The sequence below is a fragment of the Wyeomyia smithii genome, chromosome 2, assembly GCF_029784165.1.
Source record: "Wyeomyia smithii strain HCP4-BCI-WySm-NY-G18 chromosome 2, ASM2978416v1, whole genome shotgun sequence".
NCBI lineage: Eukaryota > Metazoa > Arthropoda > Insecta > Diptera > Culicidae > Wyeomyia > Wyeomyia smithii.
In genome coordinates, this window is record NC_073695.1 from 277,335,067 (window position 1) to 277,360,319 (window position 25,253).

Below are 25,253 nucleotides of genomic sequence, written 5' to 3' on the forward strand. Positions count from 1 at the left end.
AGAGGTGAAGCGTTGAGCGCCTCTTCAGGGAATTGTGATTGTGACGCGGTGTTGGTAGGAGGAACGAGGTTCGATAAGACTCCTTCCTCTCGACAAAATAAGTCCTTCTTATAATAAAACTGATTTCAGAAATATTTACCCTCTACAGGGAATTGTAAGTGGCGGTATTGGCACGAGGAACGAGGTTTCGATAAGACTCCCTCCTCTTGACATGCACATAATAAGTCCCGCTTAGAATAAACCTGGCTAGAGAGAAACGATAGGTGTAGCCTCAGTTCAGGGAATTGTAATTTGGCGATATTGGTAGGATAGAAAAGAGGCTCGGTATAGTAGAGCAATAAGCTTGAAATGAAAGGGTAAACACTCACACACAAGCACGGATATAAAAAAGCGTATCATTCACTTCAATAGTGATACTGCCAATATTATGAAGTGCGGAGTACAGAAAACACCTGGGCAATATCACAACAGATCAAAATGTCTCTGGTCGCAGTGATGAGTCCACACAGAGGAAAAAAAAAGATGATAACATTTTTCAGGCAATATTGAAATTTTCAATATATGATTGTGTGACTTCCGTTTATTTTCTGTTTGGAAGGATTAGTACGTACTTCTACTGACCAAATAAAATCGGCCAACAATAGCTTTGACTGACTCTTTTCAATCTAATATTTCGTGAGAAGTTTATGTTTGGGTGCCTAAATCCACACAAACGCGTTCATGTGAAAATCTGGTAATAATATTCCTAATTTTACTTTCAGGTTAGAAATAAAAGTGATGAAACAATGAAATTACTTTGATTGTTCACATAGAAAATTAATTTGCGTCTTTATCCTGTGCTGCATTCTAGTTTTGAACCAACCTATCAAAGAGTCACCGGAACGGTAGAAAAGTGCACCACATCAAAGAAGGGAAATTGCGACGATCCTATTTCCGGATGCTTTTGCTTTTCCACTGGTTTCGCTTATACTATTTCGAACACTAGATGGCACCCCACTCTTCGCCCACGCTTTGTGGACGGATTGATTTTTATCATTGGAATCTTGAATGAGACCAGGACATACCTGCCGGGATGTTGAGGCTAGGCAGCATCGATTTAACCAGAGAAGGGGGACAAACGGCAGTTGATTGTGAATTCTAAGCAACGACAAAATAAGAAAAACAAATAAATGTTCACCCGCTTTTCGGTGGCCTACCAGACGGCTGGGGGCGCATAAACAATTTGTGTCTTTCGGCTGCCTCGGTTCAGGTGAACGGTTTAGTCTAGGGTCCGTCCACTGGCAAAGCAGAAAAAAAAACCCAAAACTACAAACTGAATTCAGCCTGCCGGAAGCTGCGAGAAAGCAAAATGTTTTCATTTCGGCGCGCCATTCCTCGGTTGGATGGAACAGTCTGGGGCAATTTTGCGTGCGGTGAGATCTAAATAAACTACAAGTGTAGATATTTTGGCAGATTCATACACTGTGGAAGGTTATAGGCGGCCGAGTTGTTTTCACTTTCTGTCCCGGGGGGCGAAGATTGGGTAGCTAGAGCTATGACCGTGTATCCCTTGATTGCGGGTAGGATCAGGTTTTGTGTAGGTTTTCGTTTCACTTGCTGCATTCAGTTACGGGTGCTTTTGTTTTGGGGAAAATTTAGAAAATTTATTTAGCTGTTTTGTGGTCGCTTTCATTTTCTATTTAGTGGTGTTTCAATGTTGGACGTTGTTCTGCAATGGCACAGGAGGATAGTTCAGGAGTACAGGTGAATAAACTAGCTTTGAAGAGAGGATTATTTTGACTTTAATGTAACGTCACGAAATAGTTATTGAAAATTTTATTTAAAGTGTAGTGAAGTTATTCAAGGGCTATCTTAAATCTGTTTCAGCATTAACTAGGTCTCGCATATCAGCAATGTTGTCATTACATTCCGTTGAACAGCATCAGTGAAAGGTTGTTTTCAAATCTGAACCGCAATTCCATTTCCCCGGAACCGTGCATACATAATGTTGCCACATTCGGAGCACGACGGCAACGTAACGTTCCTGACGGCTGTCGAATGCAGTCGCTAGCGCCAGAATGCAGTGAAAGAAAATCGACTTGATACACGCCCCAGCATCGAACACGGAACCCGAGAGTCAGAGACAGTAATTGAATCAGAGTGGAAAATTGAAACTGCACATCAAAAGCGGCAGCTCAACCTTGCCACCGGCGGCGCACTTCTCTATCACTGTGTAGCACCTACTGCCTCATTTACTTCGACATGTTCTACCGCCTCGTTCCGTTCCCAGCTTTGAATTCCCAAGACTCCCGTATAGCCTCGCTCCCCCCCACACTCCTAATGTCAGATCATCTTCCATATGCCAGCGTGACAGATGTTTGGTATGAAACACCAACCAAACGATCCAACGAGTCCCGAACGGTGGTGGAGCTCTGCAGGATTATCCGAATGCTCGAAAATTTTCCCACTAACACAGCGATAGTCACGTGCTCGGGATCTGGCTTTCGAGCTCGAGCCCCCTCACGACTGGAAAGCTTTTCAGGGCGCAGGTGCGTTCCAAGTGGATTTCGGAACTTGCCATGTTGGATGAATTTTCGCATATTCGCGAACCTGAACCGGCTGAGGTTGCAGCGTGAAAAGGTTCGTGTTAAAATAGACGAATCCTGCGGCCGAGCAGCCAGTCGATCTTTGAACCGTGGCAAGAAAATATGATACGCAAGCAAAAAGCTTTCCGATTGTTACCCTAACGGTGGACAAGAAAAAAGCGGTCCATTTTCAGGCGAGGTTCGCGTATGTGTGTGAGAAACAGAGAGACAGAGAGAGTGCGAGAGAGAGGGAGAAAGGTCAGCTCTCTAAACAGACACAGTTTTGATGTGTGTGCTTTTAAACTTGCTTGCGGGAAATGTTGCCCTGATTTACGGAAAATTATCACCGTAACGCTAGCGAACAGTGTACACTGAAGCCCCCATTTCATTGAGAATAATTTCCGGTTGCATGTTGTACGGTGATTTATCTCCGGCTCTGATTCACGGCGAAACCGCTCTTCAGTAGAAGTGTTTGATTTTCAATCTCCCGGAAAAAGATCCTTATTCAAGTGCCGACCGGTTGCTGTGCCGTGGCCTGCCGTTTGCGGCCCCGAAGGGTAGCAATTCGCTAAAGTGAAAAAGTTTATCCTCCTGGTTTCGTTGATTTCCTCGAGCTCGGGCATGGCATTGACCGGTAAGGGGTTAGGCAACGGGAGAAAAATAATGTGATTAGCAGTGGTGCAACTTTTAGGCGAGCGTTTTAGAGCCTCAAGGTCAGTGGGTAGGATTTCTGCCGAAGGTAAAAATGCAAACAGTTTTTTCGGCAGTTTTCAACTTTGTTGCATTGCGAAAATAAAGGTTGTGAAGCAGTGGTAAACATCCATGATAACAACAGTATTAGAAACTTAGATGAATACCCACCGGAGTGGGTTTCCTCAGTTGGTTGGCACAGGTGTGCAAAGAATGTAGAAACTGCCACAAGAATCAAGCAGAAGATGTTTTTCTTGCAGAATTAAACTTTCGGAGTGGTGTTTGCACTTTTTTTTCGTCAACGTGATTCGTGTGCAGATATATTCCGCATTTTGCGGGGTTGATGTGCGTTGCTGTTGAGATTCACGATATTCCTAAGAAATACATGCTCGAGTGTGACAGTGGAGACGGTGATTAGAGTAGATTTTTCTGATGAAACCTTGATCAAGTGATGAAAACTGAAGTTAATTGGTAGCCGAGTGTTGGAGTGATTATAATGAAAAGTAGGTAATAAGTTTATGAAAAAGTGGAAAAAAATTCAATTAGATCAAATTAATGTCGACACAGGGAAATTGTCAACTTTCGTAGGAAGGTACGTATAGTATATTGAAAACGAATTTTTCAAACTGCTTTAGTTCATGTAGTTCCAATATATTTTCGGTAAGCGGTTACGAATATTTTTAACCTACTTTTATTTAACATTAAGCCAATTTATCTGTTTCCTGAAAGTGTTTTGTCACTAGACAAAAATAAAATGGAATCTGTCCTTTGTAAAAAAAACTTCAACTTTTAATTTATCAATTCATCAAAAGGGTATTGGTCTTTTTCCTTTGCCAATTGGGAACAGAAAAATTGCGATTTTCCATTGATTGGTTACTCGTAACACTGTTTACTGCAACGAAAGTTTTCATTGAAGCATGTTTTTTCTGGAGACTGTTTAGAAAACAACTTATTATTACCTGCATAGCGTGCAGTGCCTAGAATTCAACAGAAAAAATTTTCTACACATAGACGTGCTTTACAAGAATGGAAGGTAGTATTAGAAGTAAAGTATAGAGGAATTAAGATCTATTCCCGAGAAAAAGAATTATTCACTATTTCACAGATCCTCGGTTGCAATTAGTTTATGGAACTCAATATGTGAAATAGAATTAAATAACATAATTTCAAAGATTGAAAAAAAAAAAGAACGCTTTCCTTCACAATTCCATGTCAGCTTCAAAAGCAAATGATAATTTACTCGTCCGTACCTTTCAAATTCCGACTTCACGATTTTGACCAAACATTGGATATTTTTAATCGAAAAAATACATTGTTTAAACACAATGTTGTTACAATGATTCTATTTTTATTCTCTGACCAATTTTGTCACAGTTCAGTGTTAATTTTGAGGTGTTTGTTTTGATTCGTTCTCAAAAGTATTTGTTAGAGTTTGTCTGTTTTGTAAATTCTTTCTCAATTTCTTTTGAATTGTTGAAAAGAATTTAATTCGGTCAGTTTTCTATGTTTCACTAATTGTCTCCATCAATTTACTTATACGAAATTCTATAACTGGAAGCCATTGCTGGATTCTCATCTGTTTCAAAACTGAAGTACACTTCGTTTTGAGCAGTGATGGCATGAACTCATGCAAAGTTGAACTGAGTAACACTTTTCCAGATTTGAATTCAACTTGAATCTGCTTCCTCTCGTAGTTTGAGTTTTTTTGCACCGCACACTCTGATCGAATGAGTTCAAATGCGTGCAATGCATGCAGTGCACGATGAATTCAACGATGCAGGCGATGATGTGACGCGATGAATCTTGTTTTTAGATCGAATTTATGCTTTCAAAGAACAATACAACAAACTGTTGCAGCAGACGCGGCGCGAATTTCATCGAAATTCGATTTTTATGCAATTGTTGTTATGTAGGATTCAAACTCAAATCTAACTCGAGTGTACTGCACTGTTAGTAGGGTTTACATGCAACCGAGAAAAAATGTGCAAGCAAGTTTTAAAACTCACTTGGATATGAGTGCAAAGTCACACTGCCTACTCTGGTTTTGAGTTTTTCTATTATTGGGAAAATATGCAATTTTGAAACAATTATTGAGGTTAGCTAACATTGCAAAAATAAGGTGCTTTCTTATTTATGAATTTTTTTTTTGGTTGATCTAATCTCATTTAAGTTAGTTTCAATTACTTCTTTAGTGTAAAATTCCTGGGTAGACTCTGACGAGTGAATTCACCTTAAAATGGACCAAAAATATTTCAACATAATTCAAACTAAAGTTATGTACTCTCTAAAACTACTGAGAAAGTCTTCAAGTGTTTTGTTAACTGATTATCAGAAAATGATCTCCATCTTTAATTACTGAAATAGGTTGTGAAAGTATTTCAAAAATGCTCGATAGCTTCCAAAAGGGGTTTGAATGTGGTCTTAATTCTACGATTAAGTCTCCAAATTTTGATTTCTCAGAAGAAGTGAACCTATGTTTAAATTCTGTAAATCCTAACTTTGATCTGTGAACAATTTTGCAATTGGAATTATTTAGAGAATTATTTCATGATGAATTATTCCATTGCGGTATTAAATAAGGACTCAAGTTAAGTTTGAGCTTAAACTCCCATATGTTCAATATTTTCAGCTTCCAAATTGGGAGATGTATAAAAACATTTGAGGTTATTTTAACCAAAGTGGTATGAATACAATAAATAAATTGAACAACGCTATGACGAAAATTACAGGGGTTGTGTCCGAGACACGGTTGCATGCTTGATGTAGGCCAGTTTTTGTCTGAATTCGGGAAGTTATCTTTGATGTTAGCACATTCTTGTTAATTTGATCCATTCGTTTTAATTACACTGGTCGACAAGAGCGAAAAAAGGCTACACTAAAACTCAAAATAGTTGCCTTAGTTTAACTCTTCCTTCGAAATTTGCGCAATTTAACAATCGTTTACCGCGATCTACATCACAACTCAAAAGCACTTGTTTTTCTTGTTTCCATTCACTAGTTGGTAATATTAGTTAAGTTTAAAAGTAGGAAAATCGTTTGCATAGAATAGCGTCGACCGTGTTAGGGAAGAAAGGAAGCTGTTTCGTTGGTTTAGACAATGCTTTTTGTTTAACAATTTTTCAATGGTGCATGTTTATAAATCGATTAAAAATTCTATTGAAGAAGAATGTCTGATCGATTAATGTTAAAAACTCGTAAATCGGATGAGAAATGACTAATATATAAACGCTCAAAACCTGACCATTTTTCTCATGATTGCGTTTATGAATTTCCATTTTAAGCTGTAAACTTTTGATGATTCTTACAGTACTGACATAGTTGGCCATCTACATTCCACGTGGACAGAAAACCCTTACTTAAGACCCTCCCGGCATCCCGCGTGGAAAACCGTGGACATTGATGAAACACATTCCTCCCTCCTCTTTGTCCACGTAGACATTTTGTTACAAGAAAAATGAAAATATTTGTTCCAGTGGTTTATTTAGGGATTGAAAATAAATAATGGCCGCAAAAGAATAAAAAAAATAATTTCAGATTCAGATTTCCCTAGACCAGAAAAGCCATGAATAAAATAAATTTAGTTAACCCTCTCCCACTCACAAGGTTTATCATTCAAATTTATAGCTTCACGAGAAAATTTAAGCTGAACACTTTGTAGACTAACTAAAATTACTGTCAACTGTAGTATTTTGAAGAAAATGCCCAGTGATGCTATGAGGCAGCATATAAAAGTTTATGGAACAATCGTAAGCACAACAAACTATTTTATGTCAAGATATGATGATTATAATTCTTGGTGCTCTGGAGTCACCATGAGCGGGAAAGGGTTAAAATTTATCCTAAAAGGGCTGAGAAACGCACAAGAAGAAATAGAATCTAAATTTTACTGTAGATGGTTCCGGAGTTGGAAGAGACTAAAAACAAAAATCATTTCCAATGTTACTGGAAATTTTTGTCAGAAACAAGAGCTGAAAAGTTGATCTCATATTGGTTGATGCAAAAAATATAACAACTTCTCTTCAAACCAGCGAAAAAATCCAGACATTTGCAAATGCCTTTATAGTCCTGATGAAGAAACTTAGGAAAATATAATCACAATTTATTCTTTGAATGGTTGGAAACACTTCTAAACGCTAGAAAAGTAACACAATAGCTGCCAAAATCTAGTCTAAAATGACTTCTAGCAAAACAGAGGAAGCCAAACAGAAAATAGTCAAAACATAATACAAAAAATTCACGAAATCATGAAATGGCCAGTATGAAAATTATTCCTGATAAAGTTGTTTTTAGAATAAATTAAATAAAAGATCAAAAACAAGAAGGATTCAACCGTTATTTCAATAGCTCGAAGATAAAAAAAATCTACAAGCTAGAAAAGATTTAAAAACCAACAACCTACTCAAATTTCAGCCCAAAAAAAGCGAGTTTTCCAAGAGCCGTTCTCATTGTGGTATTTCAGAATATGGAAGTAGGAACTGTTTGGAAGGTCGATTTCCTCAAATGAATCTGAGAACTGTTCGATATGCCCCTCGAATTTCACATGTAAGACATCTTTGAAATACGATTCATATACCTTGTGAAACAGCTCCAAAGTGTGTAAAGTATCAAGTTAGTTGTAAAGTTATTTTTTACTACGTTACTGTATGCGTATCAGGTTGTTGAGCACTGTATGGGAAACAAGTGACCAGAAAACTTGAAAAAACATCCTATATGTGCACAAAAAACAGCCTACAGACGATTCCAGATGCATCAACGGCATCATTCAAAAAATAAAACAAGCAGCAATGGTCCCAAAATGCTTCCTTGAGGTACACCAGATTCGTTGGTGAATGGAGGTAAAAATTGTGATTCTTATCTTACTCGTATTACTCTACGCCATTTTACAAAATTGTTAGATTCTCGAGATAAATTAAATTATAACACTCAAAACTAAACTCATTCTGGGGCATTGTTCATAAACCAAAAAAAACTGACTTCCCGAACAAGTGTGTTGAAGAACGCAGTTTTTTAAGTGGTTGAATTCACGAGATAAAGTGAGTCCAAAATACTTCAAACTATATGCTTGCTGGCGCTTTTGCGGCTGAATCACAATTCATACTGTCCGGCGACCACAAGCTCTTGAAATCCAGAACAAGTTTGTTGAAGATCAGAACTCTTCATGTTTTCGGAATCCCGAGATAGAGTGACATAAATCTGTCCATTTTAGGTGATGCTTAGCTTTCATGCTGGTGTTGGAATATTTGGTGAACTGATGTTTTTGGATGAGGAAAAATAACCCTTCTGGAAAGACTGGAAAAATGAAGGAACTTGGATTTTAAAGTTGATTAGACACCCTGCTGCTTCTTAAGTGTATGAGACTGTTGAATGGCCATTGGCCGAATACCACCTAGTATGTATACTTTAGACTCTGGAATGATGTCCGAAAAGCAGTGGTGGGCACCGCTAACCGAAAATTTAGCGACGCCAATCGCTAAGTCACTAACGGGAAAATTTAGCTTGATAATCGCTAAACGCTAAACGCTAAACCCACATTAGCGGAACTTTCGCTAATCGCTAATCGCTAACTTTTTAATATGTAAATAGTCATATCGCTATATTTATTGCTCGTGTTTTGTAAGATTCGGACCACTTTGATCTGTTTTGGTTTAACAAACGAAAACTTACTTTTTAAAGCTATTTACAGTGAGAGGTTCACAAAACGGTATTCATATTTGATTTTGTAAGCTTGCATTTTATTTTGTTAGCTTGAATCGAAAATAGATACTCTTAGGAATGTTTTCATAAAAATTCAATTATTATCTGAATCGAAAAAGTAGAACCAAAGTTCAAATGATTACAAGTGCATTGCAATTTACCAAAGTTCTTGGTGTGCCGAAAATTCAATCTAGACCTTGTGCTTGTTCTTCAAAATGCTCCTGTGGTTCGTACGATAATTGGAACTCCATTCTAGGGTAAAAAAACTGACAAAAGTAACCTTCGCGGTAAAGTATGTTCATCTTTCGAAGCAATTTACGTACGCCATCAGCAATTAACAGTTTTTCTAAATATTTCTATTGTCGCTTCTCTACAAAATTTAGCAAATTAGCGATTAGCGTTTCGAAGGCCAAAATTTTAGTGACGCTAACAGTTTCGCTAACCAGCTCATCAATTAGCGAAATCGCTAAATCGCTAACTGAATTTTAACGTCGCTAATTAGCGAATTAGCGAAATGGTGCCCACCACTGCCGAAAAGAAATCCAGAATGGGAAATCCCGATTTACGAATACAAACCAAAAAAGAGCTAAATACCATCCAAATCAAATCGGGACAATATCTAAAAGCCGAAATTAATTTATTTTAAATAAATCCAAGTTGACGCTTTGTGGTGGCTGAAAAACGTCTTAAATGATTAAATATCATCTACGCAAAAGTTGGATGGTGCGAAACCAGTACAAAATTTTGCGTTTTTAGCGCAACTGTTGATGTAATTTGGAATCAGTACAATGGTTGCGTGTTGGGCATAACGAAATTAATGCTCTAGCGTTTCTTCAATGTATTTGGCAGCTCCAAACTACTACACCTAAACAGTTTCAACTGGTATTAAGCTTTCTCCTCCTTTCTGCTTGAGGACGAGACATATGCTACGCTTTTTCAAGTCTTTTGCACACACGCTTTCGAGATACTTTTGACGTAGGACTACGTCTAACCGCACTATATCGAGATACATTCCGCGAAAACTAAAACCAAGATGTAACGCCGGAATGAAAGATTTCAAACGGTTATACTGATGTAACCACATGATGGATCACAATAATCAATATGTCGTTGGATTGATAAAATGATGAACAATTTTGTGATTCTTCAATTATCATCATCACTTCATTGTTAAACAGTGAAAATTGAATAAAAGTTTCAAGGTCAAATTTTCACCAACAATGTACCAATCATATGCGAGCACGCCTAGCACAGACTTCATGAATAGACACCAACTGCATGCTGTGATATCCTGTATAGCAGTGGCAAAAAAAAAATTTGACAGAATCTCCCCGTCCCAATAGGTCAACTAATGTTAGTTTCCATGAGCCTAGACTATTTTGATGTCTTGAAGGTGAAGCTTTCTCGGAAAGTTCGTAACCACCTCCACTATTAGACAGTATGACGTTCTGCTGTTAATAAATATGTTAATGTTAATAAAACTGATGTCTTGAAGGAAAACATGCTGGCACAGGCAACAGTACTGCACAGAGCATTGTATGAATAGAGCGCTGGTCGATCGTCGTTTATCAGTGCAGAAAAACTCGATATTCATTTGTGTGCAGCCAAGCCAAGTGAAAACTACATTGCCGCTGTTGACGCACGGTGGGGCGTGGAACACAATCGAATTGCCGTTTGAGTTGTCTTCTTCTTCTTCTTGTTTCGTATAGCAGCAAATATCAGAATTCAATTTGATTTTTCGGGTACCGCAGAATACGCTGCGCCGCCGGGGACAACAAAATGCGTTGCTTATTTTTGAACTCTACATTCTGCTTTTTTTTCAGATTTATTTAAATAACTGAATATGGTATTTGAAAGACAATAGAAAACAAAAATGCTCCGTACATATCTTTGAATAGTTAGTTAAACGAGCTGTACTGATGATTATATTTTACTAGCTAAATGAATTTAGTCCAATATGACAATATTAGTTGCATCCTGCGGTGGCGGTATAGAGGAAAACCATATTCATTTCATCTTGATATTAGAGTTCCGACATTAGTATGTGTGTTTTTCAATCAAAATTTTTTTTTTGAATTTGTATTTACAAGAAAATATTACTTTCCATAACCTTACTTGTAATTGAACAACGCTATGCAAACATTAATTGCCGTGGCTAATGTTGTGCATCACTCTTGCGCAGTTTATTTTCGAAAATAACAGACATATAACCTTCAAATATGATATCTTCGTTGTTCTTTGGTATCTTGAAACTAATCAAATTTTTTCTGATTGATTCTGTATACTGATAAAATGTTTAAATTGACCTGAATTGAATGCTAACATGTTCATAAAATTCTATGTCAATTTCAAATTTTCTGTGAATATACATTTTCTACTAAAACTGTCTTTCATTATCTATATTTTTTCCACGAGCTTGTAACTGCAGGAAAAAAAATTGATGTGACATCTTTGCCGCTTTGTGATCGGTGATGAGCCAACTTTAACAAGACAAATAGATATAGAAGGAAGAAGTTTAATTTCTACTAAATCGTACTCAATTAAATATTTTATAGAAGGTTGCCTTTTCGCGTATTAAAGAAAATTCGCTGTATTAGAATGAAAGGTATTCATCAATAGTCTGGAAACCAAATTTAGGAGGAAATTTGGGTCTAGAGTTCTATGGCAATATTTTAGAGAAAAACTTTCTTCAACAAAGTTGTTACATATGATTAAGCGCTTATTGAAATAGTATCAAAAATTGGGGTGACCAACATTTTCAATGCTATCAAGTATCTAACTTTTTTATTTTTGTAGATAGAAAACCTTGTTCTACAATTTTATAGCTCCAATAATTTTGAGTAACTTTGTAAAAAAAAAAAGATCTTCTCTAAAACATTGCTATATAGCTCTAGACCCAAATTTTCCCCTAAATTTGGTTCCTGGACCATTGTGACTGTTGAAGAGAATATTTTTTCTTCTAAGGTAGAGTGTTACAAAGAAATAATCAAAATACAGACCCCGTTCGATTTTGGCAACACGCCAGAATATTTTCTGTTGCCAAAATCGAACCATGCCAAAAATGAACGGTTCTTTTGACGTTGGACTAACGTCTATATCGAAGTTAGGCACCTGAATTTGAAAATCTAGTAATTCAACCGGGGAAAACCAGGGAAAAGTGGTCAGGTTTTGAGCGCTTATACATCAGTCATTTCTTTTCAGAATTTCGAGGTTTTGGCATCAACCGATCAGAAATTCTTTTACGGTTGAATTTATGTAACAAAAATAACCTATTGTTCGAGATACACTATTGAAAAATTGATAAATCACATCGATTGTCTAAATCATACCGAGCAACCAATCACCACCTCTCTTCACAAGCACAGTCGACACTAACGGATACAACCGATCTGACTTTGTAAACAGTCTCACAGCTTTCAACCAATAACGAGCTCGCTTTCGGTAGCTGCAACAGGTGTTTCAACACCGTTTTAAAATGCTTCTTTTATCATTACCACTGAACAGATTCTAAACACCAATGGCTTGATTGATAGGGGAAATATTGCGCAAGATTGACATATAATAATTTAAATATGTTTTCGATACTAAACTAGTTAAAAGTTGTGTTAAAAGTCGTGCACATTCAACCAATCACAAGCTCGCTTCTTGTTTGCTCGCGGATGGATTTTTGCTTTGGGCTATATAATAGCCTGTGTCGTCTCATAGCAGTCATCAGTTAACAAGTGAAAGTCCACCAGGCCGGTCTTGTATAATCAGCAGCGGTGGCTGATTCCAGCGGCCAAACTGAGCTGCAGCAGAACCAGAGCGGTGGTATCAGGCAGCAGCGGCGGAGGTAGTGGGAAGCTGCATTTCTTCATTCAGTTCGGTTCTCCTTCGATCTGAGTTGGACCCCACCAGCGGTAATCCAATTCAGATATCGTTGGTGAAAACAGCCAGAAACTGCACGAGCCAGCACCGCCACTAGGAAAGCTACCGCCATTTAGTGTGTGTGCAGTGTGCACATATAGCGTATGTGCATCTGTATTGCTATGACATTTGCGATGATAGGGATGGCGCTGTTGCGTGTGTATGGCTAGCTATAGCGTGTGTAAGACACTAGCATGTGTAGCATATTATGGCTATTGCGTGTATATCTTCAGCGTGTGTACGGATAGTTATAGCTTGTGTGTGGATAGCTGCTGCGTGTGTAATGATTAGTTATAGCGTATGTATGGATAGTAATAGCACATGGTTGGATAGCTTATGCGTGTGTATAGATAGTTGTATCGAATGTATGGAAAGGAATAGCGTGTGTATGGATAGCTATAGCTACAGCGTGTGTATGAATAGTTTTAACGCGTGTTTAGATAGTTATAGCATGTGTGTGAATAACTATAGCGGGAGTTTATCGAAGATTATTATGTCACAGTTGTGAATTTGATTTTACAGCATCGATTTTAACTTCTTCAGCCAGTCTTTATTCATCGAGGAAAAAATACTACCTATGAATGATCAACACTTATTTACTAGAAATTTGATTTAGATCAAAACGGGTTCTTTTGAGTATCATAAATTATTGGTAAAAAGAGTTGCAAGTTTTCTCAATGAGCATTCATTAAATTTTCGTTTTTGTTTCTCGGTGCGCGGTTTCGATTTTGTTTCTCGCACACAGAGAAAGAAACAAACTTGTCGCTATCGTGAAAAATAAAAAAAACAATTAGAAATGCTCTAAATCACAACTGAAAAAGTTAAAAACGTTGAGATATTTTCCTGTCTCGCCCAAACCTTGATAACAACTACCGAAAAACGTGTGATTGAGCTCTTGCTATATTGAGTTATTGAACCAAACGTTTTTTTTTTTTTTCAAATACATGAAGTTATATGCTGGGCTGGAACTAACCTAGCATGAATTTTATCGATTAAATGTCAAACAATTTTTAAATTTAAAATTTTCGGTTCTGGGCTCCAATTTCAGATAGTTTCGTAAAGTTTGCTTTTTGCTTAGATAGGAAAATTTTACCAATTCGCTCAATTAAATGATTGTCTTGGTAGTGCAGCAAACAAAGGGTTGATTCGAATATGTATGAAATGACAGCGATTAAATAAAAGATATCCATTCTTTTAGTATATATTATTATTTATAACGTTTTAACGTCTCAGCATTCAGAAATGCACTGTTAGATAAAATTGCAGCAAATACTAGAGTTGCAATTCTCTCTATTATTTGTTTAAATGGAATATAAGAATACCGTAGTCCAACGTCATGCGGTCGTGTCTTGAATACCACCCTCCTACTTTTTTCATAACTTCTTTGACTTTTTAAGTGGTCAAAGACGACCTTAACAGTAGAAATGGCCACCAATGAACTAGTTTTAGTTCCAAGTCGTTTAAGGTGTCGCTTGATGAATTCGGGCTGACGACCTAGATACTTGATATTACCACCCGAACCAAAATACCTCCCTTTTGGAAGATGTTGAGTTTAAATTGGTTAAAATAAATCAAGCAAACTACAAAAGTAAAACGAGCTCAAATCAAACATAGCTTTAAAATAAAAACATAAAATTATTGTAGTCCTACGTCAACTATGCGGTCGTGTCTTGGATACCACCCTCCTACTATTTTAGTTTTTTAGTGATTAAAAATAAAAAATGTCAGTAAAAAAATAACAAAAATAATTTCAAATTCTGTTTGTTTGCTTTAAATGAGTAACACCAGAAAAGCAATTTACAAGTGTTGCCATAAAAAATCAGCAACGCTTTTGTGGCTTTGTGGATGGTACTTTTTAATGACCAAATCCATCGATCGAATATTATAGCTATTTAAATCTAGTGAGTTCACAAGTTGTTGTTTGCTGCTTGCACTGCTCCATGAGTAGCAGTCACTAATATACTCGACGTGAGAAATAAAGTGTCGGTATATGATACATATTCTGATTTCATTCTATGTCAATGTATTCGCAGTACAACTGTTGCGTTATGCGTTTCACACATTTATTGTGCGATTTCTGTACAACATTTGTGCGAATCGAGAAGACACAATGATTGTACAATGATTGTGACTTTTGCGAGACGCAATTTTTAGAAGATGGTGGCTAGTTCTGGAGTCTGGAGTTCGTTGAAAATTACCTACACTTATCTATGGAATATGATCTCGTACCCAGGCAAGTCGTTTCTTAATGTATTTTATCGATAACCAAGGCTTCTCAAATCTTGCTCTATCCTTAAAACTTTGCTAATGAAGATGATTTTGCACTGCTTGAGGTATCACATTCACAGAGAACTCACTCTCTTTTTTTAAATATTTTTGGTACTGGTAGACTCCGCTCATATTTCGATAACCCTGTGAATCTGAGAACTTGTCTTTGACAGAAATAGCTAGTGTAGAAAAGTTACACTTTTCGAACTTCTGCACAATTTTAGCAATCTTTCCATAGACAGACGATATTTTCATTTTTTGTGGTAACTTTCACCATTATTGGTTTGCTGATTATGAGCAAAATTTGTTCGGAAGCTACAGTTTGATTAAGCTACGGGAAAGGTTAGATACACGTTAAATTTATTTTATTACTTATCGTTAAATCGATCAATCATATATTTTTCACTTTGTCTACCTGTTAAAATGAGTTTCATACTGAATCATCTAGTTAATAGATAGTCCATGCAGTAACATTTCCGCTGTCATTTCGTTTTTGCTTTTGATATGATCAAATTTTGATTTAGTCAAGTAATCACCTTTTAGATAAAAAAAATAATCGTTGGCATACAACCCGTGCGACCCGTGGAATAAATTTAACGGGTATGCCATCGAACTTTTCGTTGCCGAAGGAATGCGTGTCTCACGGTTTTCGCTTTTTTGTTATTATTATTAGACAGTAAACTGGTTGGCCAAGGTGAAAAAATAAATAAAAGTCAAAGTTTTTCAAGGCTTCCTGATCAGGGACCTATGCGCATGCAAAGTATAACTTTTGCATGAATATTTCATTCGAAACTCTGGCTACGACAGGTTAGATTATGCTGGTTTAGGAATAACATTAGGCCACCCGAAAGTTGATGTTTACGATCGTTCATTCGTTAACTCTAATTGTTTTTCTTTTGGCTATTGGTTTCGGAGTAATAAAAAACAACTCATTTTAACAGTTTTAGTTTTTAAATATTTTTTTTGAAACGGCACGGTACAATTTATGTTTAACTGAGCCAAGTACATTTTTTTTTAAATTTTAAATTAGCAGGGAAAAGAGGGAGGCCTTTTTTTATTCTCGCGGCCGACTACGAGCTAGTGGGGATTTAAGGTGAGAGGAGGGGTGTTACAATTTTGTTTTTAACTATTTTATATTACAGAATGTATTCATTTGTACGTGGCTAACCAGTGATGTTCTATTTGAGCAGTTTTGGTCTGAGGTGTCTGCGTAAACATAGAGATGCCGAGTCTTCGTTTTAGTGTCTCCAGCCGGGTGTATCATTCTCTTTCAGTTTGTGACAGAAATTGTATTCTAGCAAATAGATAAAAGAAATCAAATTTTAATGCCAGCATTTTTTATAAACCCGTATAGCTGTGTCATGTACTGAAGATCACCGCTTCCCAGAATGTCTCTAACGGGTACGTTAAGTACAAGTTCAACAAGCGTCTTTTTGCAGAGTCGGGTAGATTCTTCAACAAGTTGAATTTAATTCTATCCAACCCTGGAGCTTTATTGTTGCACGAGAGGAGAGTCATTGAAAATTCCAACATCTGTCTATCCAGTACATCGTACTTTCGGAGCAAATCGATAGTGCCTTGTTCTCGGAAGGCCAAATACACCGAGGACCTTCGCGCGTACTGGTCTGAGCACTCTTTGTCCCACCACTTGGAGGAAAGGCGCCGTCTAATCGTTACCCCGGGTATCGGTTTTGTCTGAGCTTGAGTCGCGGCGTCGATGATCAAGCCAGAAAGAAACGCGTATTCTTCCTCCGGAGGAAGTTCCACGTGGGACTGTGATGTTACGTGTGAGGTCATACGCAATATTGATTTGATCCGTTGCAGTTGACTCGTTAGCAATTGAGATAACGATTGGTAGGTGATCACTACCGTGGGGATCGTTGATAACTTTCCACCGGCAAGCTAACGCTAGTGATGTCGAGCAAATGGATAGGTCAAGCACGCTTTCACGTGCTGGAGGATTAGGTACACGTGTCGCTTCCCCAGTATTCAAAAGTGTCATATTGAAGTCGTCGATCAAGTTACAGATTAAAGAAGATCGGTTGTCGTCGAACAGCGACCCCCATAGTGAACAGTGAGAGTTAAAATCTCCCAAAATCAAAAAAGGTGCGGGAAGCAATTCTGCTATATCAATAAGTTGCTTTTGTTCAATCCGCGCGGATGGGGGAATATATAACGAAACAAGGCATAGGTCTTTTCCATTCATATTCGTTTGAATGGCAACGACTTCAACATTCGAGATCGAGGGGAGATCGATTCTGAAGAAGGAATAGCACTTTTTAATCCCTAAAAGTACCCCTCCACCGTGTGAGTCTCGATCTGGACGAATAATGTTAAAATCGTGGAAATTGAGTTGATCGTTTGAATTGAGAAAGGTTTCACAGAGCGCAAATGCGTCACAATTGTATGTATTTATCAAATGAGAAAATAGATCGAATTTGGAGACGATACTTCTGCAATTCCACAGTAATACAGTGATAAAATTCCTAACCTCTTTCGCCGTATTAGTCATCGAAAGATACGATAGCTGAAATTAGGGGCCAAGTTGCTGCTAGTTGCTTCAAAAAGGTTTTCACTGTAGAAAGAAGGGCAAGACGAATATTTTGTAGGGGATCTGGTATGTTGAAGGTTTTAAATATCCAGTCCACAATATCAGAAAATTTTACGAACCCTGTTTCTTTTTTATCTTCTGATCGAGAAATGGGTGCACGAGGGGTTTTTGGTGCCCCAGGAAGCGGTGGGTACTGGTTTGATTTGAAATTAAAACGTTTGATTTGAAATTAAACCGTTTGATTTGAAATTAAAACCGGGGGGCACTTGCTTTGGTTTTTCTTACCGCTTCCTTTTTGTGTTGTCTTATTGGTCATTCCGCTAGGGGTTATCTTACGACCTTTGCGAGAAAGATTAGGAGAGTTGAGCATTCTCCTCTTCCTAGATCCCTCTGGCAAGGCATAGGAACACCCTTCGACGGGATCGTCAGATGTACCCTCATCGGTTGGCAAAAAGGAAAAGATGTTTCCTGTCGAGGGTGGCTCAGCCCTCTTAAGCATTTCTGCAAAGAGCGCTTTGATCGTTCCTTGAGGGAACGCTTAATTTTTTCCTCGCGCTGTTTGTACGCGGGACACGCCGAAAGGTCATGTCGAGTTCCCTCGCAGTAAAGACACTTTTCAGTATCCTCACTGCAAGCGGTCTCAGCATGATTGCCTCCGCACTTGCTGCAGCGTGCCTAGTTGCAGCAGTAGGTGGCTGTATGACCTAACTGCTTGCAGTTTTGGCAATGCATGACCCGCGGTACAAACAGGCGTACAGGCAGACGAACCCTGTCCAAAGAGATGTAGTTCGGCAGTGCGGATCCGGCGAATGTTACACGGAAGGAATCCGAAGGGAGGAATTTCTTCTTCCCTTCTTCGATGGATACTGAATGTAATTGCTTGACATCCAGTATCTTTACATCTTGAATCAGGGGGTTCTTGAAGCAGCCAACCCCGTGACGCAAAATGTCATCGACCGTGAGGCTTCCTTCGGTAACCACACCGTCGATCTCCACGTCCTTGGCAGGAGTGTACACGCTGTACTCCCTTGTAAAGAGCTCGTAGCTAGCAATTTCGTTTGCTTGCTTTAAGCTACTCACGACAACTCGCAGTTTGTTCGGCCTCACCTTCGTAATCTCGGTTACGGCCGAAAACTGTTTTGCCAGGTCCTTGCCTATTTGTATAATGTTAAGAGGCTTCTTTATGGGCCTAAAGTAAACTACGAACGGACCTTTCGAAGCATCTGGGTAAGCTTTCACCCGTGTTGCCGGTACCCTTGGTACGGGGCTAGGTAGCGGGGAAGGTAGAGGGGAATTGATGGGGGAGATCTCAATCTCTTCCCCATTTGTTTCCACATCCAGGAATAGTTGCACCTGCATGTCGTCTATTTTGCGGGAGCGTTACGCTCTACCGCACACAAACAATAAATATTTGAATGTGGGGGGGTGGGGGGATCAAGTAGTTGATATTAAATTTTAAAAACAATTTTTCAAACTACAATGGATCAAAATAAAAAAAAGACAGTAATACTAATACTGATTTTTTTTTTCTTCACATAACATTTATTTGACACGGCACAAATACAATTTAATGTTTAACGGCGCCAATTATATCTGATGACTTAAAAACTAAAGCAAATTTTTTATCCTCGCTGCCGACTACGAGCTGAAATTAAGTCTAACTTAAAACTAGCATGGGATTTCCAATCAGTGTTTTGTTGTTCAATGGTCGTCTGATAATCGTCGAATGGCATGTATGGATTCGTTCTGCTGAGCCACGATGTCGTGAGTTGGGACAGAGGCTCGTAGTCCTTGGGTCCTGGTTCTATTGTGCGGGGTCTGGTTGCTGGTTTTGTGCTTAAGGTTCAAACGTGTTCTTGTCGTTTTGTTGGGTGTAGACGGAGGGGAACGGGACTAGACTGGGGCATGGATGGATTTCAGGAAAACGTATATAAGGGACATGTAGGATAGGTCACGGCTCGCCAAGACATCACGAACAGGAACAGCCGGCTGTCTACCCTCGGCCTGCAGGGAAGCTATCAATTTAGACCTGGCGTCACGGTGTACAGGGCATGACCAAACCACATGCTCTATGTCGTGATAACCTTCACCACAGGCACAGATACCACTTTCCCCGAGCCCAACACGACGGAGGAGCGCGTCAAATCTATAGTGATTGGACATAAGCCGGGACATAATACTAATACTGATAACAATAGTAATAATAGTAATAATAATAATAATAATTATAACAATAATAATAATAATAACAATAATAATAATAATAATTATAATAATAACAATAATAATAATAATATTAATAATAATGATAAAACTTCTAAAGTGAATACTTCACCGAACGTCTAAGTCACGACCTCATGGCTGATAGTTAGATAGTCTCCGCAGAACAAACAATGACGATCCAGCTTCGTGTTGTGACACAGTGGCCGTATCTTACACTCGACCTTGTAGATGCCACTTGTAGTTGCCTTCCACTCGCTCGATCGTATGTAGGTCCGTGCTGCTAGCGGGGTAACAGCGGTGCGGGAGAATTATTCTTGCTGATATATCAGCAGCGTATCAGATCACTGGCGGGGTAGCCTGCCCCTACCAGTGTACAGAAAATGTATCTGTCGATATATTGCAGGCTATTGTTATCGCACACAAGAACTAATTGAAAAAAAAAAAAACACCCGTACGATAACTCGTGTATTGTTATTTTGCGAATCAAACGGAGATAAACAATTTGCGTCTAATCAAGACGAAAGCAAAACAACGAATGACATTTTAACAGTTAAATACAATAATTCAGTGTAAATCGTATCCAAGCTCTCTGCTCAAATATCACAAACAAAACAACAGATTATTATTATCGTATTTATCGTAGATTACAGCCGTTAAAAGCTTCGGAAAGAAAATCCGCCACAGGTAAATCGATATCCTTCGCTGCTTCTGTTTTTATCGAGTTTATCGAGGAACAAAACGAAACGAAAATACTACGGTACCGCTGCGGTGGAGCCATGTTTCTGCAGGATTTGACTTCTTAACCTTATTAAATTAGATTTGGTCTGAAATATGACTTCAAAGCAGCCGTTCTTGTAAGCGGAAAAGCGTTTACCTCCCTGCACCCACCCACCGGAAAACGGCGGCACGCTTCGACATCAAGGGTCTTATCGGCATTCCTTTCACCGTCATCTAAATGAATGCTCGTAATTCTACTTGTGTGCTTGTGCTGCAAACAAACAACACACTGTCGTGTGATACCACAAACAACGTTCACATATAGAGACATTACGCCCCACACTGGGCCGGAAAAATCGTCCTTGACTCGTACAAAGGTTCACCATTCCAAGTTTTCCGTGTGAATGGAGCCTCGCATGTCGGTAGAAGTGATTTTTTGCCTTGTCACTCCGAACAGTTCCATGCTCTGGCGCTGCGAAACGTTTCTGCAAAAAAAAAAAAAAAACGATGTGCTATATTTCAACTGGGATTTCCCGCGGATTCAAATCCACTTTCCAATAGGCTCTGCATTTCCAGTAGCAAAGCTACGCACACACACAGTGGAACACTCGTCAAAAGGAAAAAGCGTCACTTTAAAGACCAGAGCCATACCAATTCGGTGTTGGTAAAGTTTGGAACTTTCCCATCAGCTACCAAATTGGTGCGGGACATAACGCGAATAGCGCGGATAAAGATAAAAGTTAATTCAAATTAGAATATTTATAGCCTACCAGTGAAAATTCAAACGCGGCATTATCATCGCTGTATTGTGCGACACCAGGTCCCTATTCCCAGTGGGATCGTAAAGCTCTTTCTAATCGCGTTTCACATTTTTAAAAAAAATTCCGGCATAAACCATCGATAGGACTGGTTTAAACTCCGATAAACTTGCAAAACCTAAATAAAAATTCGACTGTGGAAGCGATGAATTTAAGTCTGAAAAACTTCACATCCTGCATCCAAATGGAAAAAAACGCATGACTACGCAAGTTTTCCCACGTACGTAATCTACATCCTTGTCGATGTTCTTTATCCTAGCCAGTATTTCCTACTTTTGAAGTTACTTGTTTGTTACTTTTCAATTCATCGATCTTGTTAGAACTCGTGCATCCTCCGGCTAGGGTAGTCATACTCATTTTAACTACAGAACATTTTATCCTGATAGGCGTCATTTACTTCACCGTTCGACAAACAGAATATCTATAACGTAATTAAGCCCTATTTCGGGAATATAATCCATTCACTGGAAATTATTTCCCCAACTGTGGAGCATAGAGGAGAAAAAAAAGCAGAACAAACCCGTAAATCGTGTTTCGAGTCAAGATGGAAGGGAAAACAATACCCTTCTCACACTCCCTCGGCACCCATCGGAGCGCATCATTCGCCGATTCTCGCATTGCCGCAAAAAGCTGTTCAATCTTGTTGGCAATCCAATACTAAGCACACTAGTGGCCTAGTTTCACTCGACCGGAACGAACGTGTGTACCCTGAAAACGTGTGTATCCTCCTCCCCGCACTGTAATGTGTCTGCAGTAGTGCTCAGCAGCGGCAGCAGAGTTATGGTTTCGCCAGCCCCGGGAACCGATATTGTATATGTATGTGCGTTATATTGGTTTTTCCTCCCAGCATTGAAACAACGAAACGTTGTTGTTCGGTTGGTCGGTTTGCAGGAGAAAAACTGTACTAGATATAATCCCCACACGTGCCTCTAGCTCAGTTCTCATCGTTGGTATTCCGAAAGGGCAAAGTGAAGTGGCGCAAAAATATCTAGGCAAAACGGAAGCCGGAATGATGTTGCCGCTTTTGTTAATAGTGTTGACAGTTTTATGTGCACCGGCCAGGGCTAACCGGTGCCCACGTATGTGTATTTCAACGTTGCCTGATACTCGTTTAGGTATCAAACTGGACGCACTCGGTGAAGCTGGCGACAAGGGATTTAGGAATAGCCATAGCGTCATCAAGTGTTCCGCTCAGCAAAACCCATATAAGAAATTGCGTTTTGGGTATGGCGAGGATTAACAACCCGGTAGCCGGTTAGTGGGCCACGAGTGGATTTTCATTTGCAGCTTTCCTGTTGTTTGGGTGTGAAAAAAGTTCGAATAGAATAATTCAGCAAAAATCAATAAGGTCACATTTTCTGTTGGAAAACTGGTACGGAAAAAAGAATTTCCAATTTTCCTCGGACAAACTAAAGTATCAGATTCTTACCATATTTTCATTCTTCCTTCAATCCACTCGGCCGCTCTATTGAACCACTAATTGGACTCTCCGAATGACGCTTGTGCTACCAACAAACTGAACACCGAAATAAATTCCCCAACACGAAGGGATCGTTTTACAAAGCCACCATATCAATCCACTGCCGGCCGCCCACTGTTCGGTGTTCCGGCGAATCCTGCGGGAGGCAGCCAAGTGGAAAAAGGTTGTCTCTTACTTCTCTTGACAGTGGGGGATACCGGCAAAAAAAAAAGAAGCCGTTTCCACGGAAGAAAATTCAGGCACGTGTTTTTGCCCCGTTCACCGAAAAAGTTATGAGTAGGGGAACTGTGTATAAAATGCCCATTCAGGGCAAAACGCCCCACTGCAATAATAAGAAAAATATGCACTTTAAAACAGTAATTCAGGTGCCAATCGCTTCTATCTCTCATTTTCAACACGTGTGGATCATATAAACATTCTATGTTATGTAAATCCTACGGAAATTGGAAATTTTATTCTGAGGCCTATTTCTTGCAATTTTTACAACTCTTTCCGTAAGACATTACGCTCCCAGTTAATATTATTACGTACCTGTAAATTGCTCAGCCTATGAAAAAAAGTCTTGGTAATCAGTAGACAAGGCAAAATTACGTAATCTAATTGATATTTGAATTATTTAAACGATTTGCATCAAACTAATCGAGGCGGGTCAAAATACCCCATTTTACTAAACAAAACGTTTATACTGATATAAACAATTGCCGATCTAGTAGCCTTGGGTGCAGCAATATATTCGTGCATAGGTAACACGCGCATCACAATTGTCAAAACGTTCGCAGTTTAATACGCAGTGTTAGTTTAGTTGTGTTTTGCTCCAGAAAAATCAGCTAAAATGCCACGTAAGTACGTGAGGAAAACCGACCGGCGGATTTGGACGGAGGCTGCATTTGCGGCAGCAATGAAGACGGTGCGAACGGGGTTGTCGAAGAGGCAAGTTTCAAACGCCTACAAAATTCCAAGGAGAACCCTTACGCGGTATCTTGGCAACGACTGCTCTGAAAATGGGCATTTCCCAACTTTCTTACCGCTCGGAAGTATTTTTCCTGTGTTTATTACTGTTCAGGAGGACGCATTAGTAGAACACATTATGAAAATGAATCATTACGGCCTGGGAGTGAAACTGCGAAGCTTAGCATTTCAACTAGCGGAAAAAAATAAAATAATTCATCCCTTTTGCCGAAAGAAAGAACTCGCGGGGCGTGATTGGCTGGTGGGGTTTCTGAAGAGACATCCGGAAATTTCCCTCAGACCCTTAGAGCCAACATCTCTTGCTCGCTTGAAGCAATTCAATCGATCCAGTGTTGATCGCTTTTTTCATCTCCTCCAGAAGATTTATGAAAGTGATCAGTTCCCCCGAATCGAAGATGGAACGCGGATGAGACTGGTTTCAGTACCGTAGGTAATTATTTAAAATTTGCGTGGCAGGTAGTGTTAGAACTTATTTCGTTTTCATAGGTTCCAACAAAAAAATTGCAAATTTTTAGCAAAGAAAGGTGCACGGCAAGTACCAGGAGCAGTTTCTGCAGAGTGAGGAATAAATACTACAGCCATGATGGCCATGTCCGCTACAGGAGAGTATGAGTGCGCCACTAGCCCATCTTCAATTACTTGCGACATGTGTATTTAAAGTTAAACCAATTAATTCAAAATCATTACTAAATATTTTAAGAATATGTTGTTTATTTTTAAATCTTCAAATAAATATATACTTTCGGTTCATTTGTTCGGTTTGTCCCATTGTTTATATGCCTACAAGAAACTCCTCAAAATAGTTAAGTTAAAAGAACTTTAAATTCGACCAGATTATCGAATAATATTTTTAGAAAACTTTCAAAAATTTGAGAATCATCCAAGAGTTACGTAAGGGCTCATTGAGCATGTGAGTTCTGATATATTTATTTTAAACACCGACCTGCGACCGGAATAATCGATTTAGAGACTATCTCTGCTATTTCGAGTCATGCTGGTTGTACGTTGCTATGAAACAGTAAGCGCATTTTGCCCATTTGTTGTGGCGCATTTTTACCCCTTGTTGTGGTGCGTTTTGTACACACATATGAGTATTTTACCCCGAACGAATCAGAGAATAGAATTTCGATAACCTTTTTGAATTTCACGATTTCAACGTGTTTTATTGATTTTTATGCTGCAGGACGAACCTTGTTGGTAAAAAACTGTTCAAACTTTAACCTAGTATGTTTTTCAAATCACATTTTGCATTGACGAGTGCATTATGTGAGTTTCTTCTTAACATGGGCATTTTGCCCCCAGTTCCCCTACTCAGACTAACACACAAACGCAAACACACTCAGTCCAGTAGTAGGTACGAGGGATTCGAGCAC

At 38.8% G+C, this 25,253-nt stretch overlaps 1 protein-coding gene across 2 annotated transcripts in view; it reads left to right on the forward strand.

Moving 5' to 3' along the window:
* Positions 1-2,657: 2,657 nt before the first annotated feature.
* The window catches only part of LOC129720896 (toll-like receptor 6), a 173,507-nt gene continuing 150,911 nt past the window's right edge, over positions 2,658-25,253 (forward strand). For both annotated transcript variants that reach the window (XM_055672784.1, XM_055672786.1), the window contains exon 1: positions 2,658-3,846. The gene's annotated coding sequence lies outside the window, so the exon portion shown is untranslated. The remainder of the gene's footprint in view (positions 3,847-25,253) is intronic.